Here is a 4,619-nt window from a genome sequence, read left to right as displayed (position 1 = left end):
ATGTGAAATATTTTTGTTTTTTTCACGTTTTCACTTAAATTCTACTTCATTAACCTACAGTGTAGTCAGTGTAGTCTTGGTTTCAGAAATGGAATTCAGTGATTCATGTCTTACATAGCAACACCCAGTGCTCATCCCAGTAAGTGCCCTCCTCAATGCCCATCAGCCATTTAGCCCAATCCCCCACTCACCCAACTCCATCAACCCTCAGTTTGTTTTCTATCATTAAGACTCCCATGGTTTGCTTCACACTCTCTCTTTTTTTCCTTCCCTCATGTTCATCTGTTTTCTTAAATTCCACATATGAGTGAAATCACAGGATATTTGCCTTACTCTGCCTGACTTATTTCATTAATGCACCAGTGTTTCACACAGTTATTTGCAACATTGATCAAGTCATCAGTTTGATTTGGAAAAAAAAAAAAAGAGTGTCCTATTACTTTACCAGGTGCCCAGGGGTCCCTGTCTTGAGGAGAACGCGGGTGAAAAGCAGACAGATGGAACTCAGAACACAATCTGAAGAAGCACAGTGGGTGAACAGGCAAGCTGGTGGGAGGACGGAATTGGGGAGTCTCAACGAAGAGTTTATTGTATGTTTTCCAGCTTTTTTGATTAAAATAGCTGACAAAAATTGTGTGTATTTAAGGTGCACAACTTGGTGTTTGATATACATTATGAAGCTGACAAAAATTGTGTGTATTTAAGGTGCACAACTTGGTGTTTGATATACATTATGAAGTAATCACCACAACCAATGTCGGATAGTCACAGGAGCACTGTTGGGGTGGGGTTGGGGGAGGCTATAACTTTCAGCTACAAGATGAATAAGTTCTGGAGATGTGACAGGGTTAATTCCATGGTGTGGTGTACTGCAGATTTGCTAAGAGAATAAACCAAACAACAAAACCAGCAGCTGGCATCCGAGCCGATACTTCGAGGGGCCAGCATGGGCACAAGGCTTCACCAGCAGATGATGGGCGTGCGGGTGGTGGATGCTGGGACTTGCACAGCAGTCCAAGCCAAAGCACTTGGCTGCCTCTGGATGGATATAAAGTCAGAGAGCCTTCCAGGGCAGGCTGTTAGGTCTTTGTTGTAAGCATTGTAAACAATTGAGGACTTGATTATGATTTTGGTTTCCATGGAAGATTTTTAAGCATGAAATTATATCTTCGGTCTTGTGCTAGAGGGGGACAGTGCTTTAACAAAAGTCTGAAATGACCAAAGAAAGACACGATAGGCAGTCAGCCAGAGACAATGACAGCAAGACAGTCCAAGAGGAAGATGAGCACAGCAATGATGAGAGAAATGGCGGATGGGGGAGCAGGGATGGGGTGGGGAGGAAGCAGGAGAAATACACGTGCTCAGCTCAGAATAAATGATGAAACATTTAATACTAGCAAGAGCTAATATGTATTTCACGTGCAATATGAAATATATTTATCTTCATTATCTTAATTTCTTCTCCTAAGTACTTTTTAATCACTAGACCCATTTCATACCTGAGGAAGCTAAGGACTCAAGAATCTTAACTAAGGTCAGACAAATAGCTAGAAAATTCTAAGCCATAACTGAGCTCAGTTCTGTCTGATTTCCAAGCCACTGACGGCTGTCACTTCCTGGTAGTCCAGCCTTGGGAGAAGAAAGAGGGGGTCCTAGGAGAGAGGGTGCTGTTGACCATGACTCTCAACAGCCATGCCCTGAGAAGATCAGGAACCATCAGGATCAGAATCACAAAGGTAAATGAGCTAACTTTAGAAAATGTTTAACTCGAGGTCCCTGAAGGATGGAGCTGTCTTTAACATAGTTAGAAAGAACTGAATGGGCTGAATCCAAGTTTAGAAATCTTCAGTGTGTATAAGCTGTTCAGCCCGCTAACATTTTTTGGAGTAAAACTATGGTGTGTAATTAAAACACCAACGAGATGCCACTACCCACCTGTTAGAATGGTTAAAATCAGAATCGCTGACAACACCGAGTGCTGGCAAGGACCAAGAGCAACAGGAACTCTTGCTCACTGTGGGTGGGAATGCAGCATAGTGCAGACACTTTGGAAGACAGTGTGGTGGTTTCTTATAAAACTAAAATACTCCTGCCATATGATCTGGCCATGAGGTTCTTTAGTATTTATCCGAATGAGTTGAAAATTTATGTCCCAACAAGAATCTGCACATTAATATTTATAGCAGTTGTATTCACAGTTGCCAAAACTTGGTAGCAACCAAGATGTCTTTTAATAGGTGATGGATAAACAGTGCTCCATCCAAACAATGGGATATTATCCAGAGCTAGAAATAAAGTCTGTCAAATAAAAAGACATGGAGAAACCTTCATGGGAACTGCTAAGTGTTAGAAACAAACCTAAAGAGACTCTATACTGTGTGATTTCAAATGTATGACATTCTGAAAAATCAAAACTGTGGAGTCTTTAGAGAGATTAGCGGTCGCCAGTGAGTGGGAAGGAGAGATGAGTGGGGGAAGCACAGAGATTTGGGGGCAGTGTAACTATTCTGTAAGCTACTGAAAGCAAAGACATGTCATTACGCATTTGTCCAAACCCATAGAACATGTGATACAAAGAGTGAGTCCTAAGGTAAACTATGGACTTCGGGTAATAGTAATGTATCAATATTGACACATCAGTTATAACACAGATACCAAGTAATGCATGGTGTTCATGATAGGGGACATGCTATGGGGGAGAGGGAGGGAAATATGGAAACAGTCTGCACCCAATCTTTCAGTAATATTGGATATTATTCCACTGAATATCTCTGTAAACCTAAAACTGCTCTAAAAATTAAAGCCCCTAAATTTTTTAATGTGAATGAGGACAGCCAATGAAGATATTTGGAAAACACCAATAATTAACAGCTGAATGGAAGAAGAGGGGGCAATTTTTTTAGGAAGGAAACAAAAAAATGAATGAATTTCAACCTACAAAGCAATCACACCCAACTGTGAATTGTTACCGAAATAACTTGATGAATGAGACTCCTTTAATCCTCAATCCCATCACATAAGGATCCAGGAAAAGATTAAATATAAGTGTTCCTAATGACTGTGAATGTCTTCAGCTGATTCCTATGAAATTGCCACTTTGGAGGTCAAAATGAACATTAGCCACTCCGTATCTTTCAACCTAGTACATTCACGGGACATACAAGGTATTTTCACACTGTTCTGACTCTTCTAAAATCACAGGAGGGAGAGAAATTCACAGCCATGCTTGGTGGCCCATGATATATTTGTGACCGCTTTCTTCCAGTGACCCTTGGACCCACCGGGAGGCCCACATCATTTCTCTGTTCCACCACAGTCTCATCTCCCAAGTGACTACTGTGAGTCTTTCTTCCATGTCCCTCTTTGACCTCCCCAAACACACTGGAAAACTTCTTTGGTTGGTTTTCCCGGTTGGGGGAAATAGATAAAACTTTCAGGCTCTATAAATATGGCATCTCCCAACTCATCTGCATGTGCAACCATATTTTTTGGAGCTTGACAGGATTATAATGATCATTAAATTGATATATGAGAAGATGGAGGCTCACAGATGTTGCACCTTTTGAAGATCAGAGAACAGATGTGTGACTGGTACTCAAAACTCTAAATCCACAGCCCAAAACTTTACCTACCAGTCCCTTCAAGTCTTTGTAACCATTTGCCACATGCATGTAAGGTGGCATTACACCACAGTAATGCTAACCTCATTTTTAACCTAATTGACAAGTTCTTTGTAGAGGATCTCTCAGTGATCATTTGTCAAAAATGTAATATCTATTTCAGTTCTTATGGCCTGTGTTCCAACAGCTGCACTAAATTCCATGTTATTTTAGAGGATTGCTATGTTATTTTCAATGTATCACTAATGGAAGAATGGAAGATCCTAACCTCCAGGATCTCAGAATGTGATTGCATTTGGAGACAGGCCCTTTATAGAGATGACTGAACTCTTTCCAACATTTTTCTGTGCCTACATAATGGCACACACAAATGTCCTGGAAGATGTTCCTGAGACCAGCAACAATGCTGATAAGAGAAGCAAACACCCGGTTCTTATTAGGCCCTGCTCCAAAGTCATCCTCCAGTCTTTAACTGGGATAATGAAGCATGTTTACATTGGTGAATTTGAAACCACTGATGATCACAGAGATGGGAATATTGTTGTGAACCTCACGGGCAGGTTAAACATGTGCGGAGTGACCAGCCCCAGATGGGATGTACAACTCAAAGATCTAGAAAAATGGCAGGATAATCTGCCCCCATCCTTCCAGTTTGGTTTCAATGTACTAACCACCTCAACTGGCTTCGTGGACCATGAAGAAGCAAGATGAAAACACAGAGCAGGGAAAATTCCGGGATTCCTTTTCTAGGGGTGTCATACACACATGCAAATAAAATACCTCGAAGGAAAACAAAGAGAGGTAACTAAGGTAAAAGGAGGCCATGAGGGTGGGCCTCACTCCAGTGTGATGGATGTCCTCTTAAGAAGAGGACACAGACATGCACAAGGATGACCATGTGAGGCATGGGAGCCATGGCGTCTACACACAAGAAGAGAGGCGCCAGGAGGAGCCAGCCCTGCTCACACCTGATCCCAGATACCCCACCCCGGACTGTAG

General features: G+C 41.8%; 1 pseudogene; it reads left to right on the top strand.

Moving 5' to 3' along the window:
- Positions 1-3,977: 3,977 nt before the first annotated feature.
- On the top strand, positions 3,978-4,331 carry LOC115286584 (annotated as a pseudogene).
- The last annotated feature ends 288 nt before the right edge of the window (positions 4,332-4,619 follow it).

This window comes from Suricata suricatta, chromosome 1 (genome assembly GCF_006229205.1).
Source record: "Suricata suricatta isolate VVHF042 chromosome 1, meerkat_22Aug2017_6uvM2_HiC, whole genome shotgun sequence".
Classification (NCBI taxonomy): domain Eukaryota; kingdom Metazoa; phylum Chordata; class Mammalia; order Carnivora; family Herpestidae; genus Suricata; species Suricata suricatta.
Note: the sequence above shows the minus strand (reverse complement) of the source record. Positions and strands in the feature narration are given on the sequence as shown.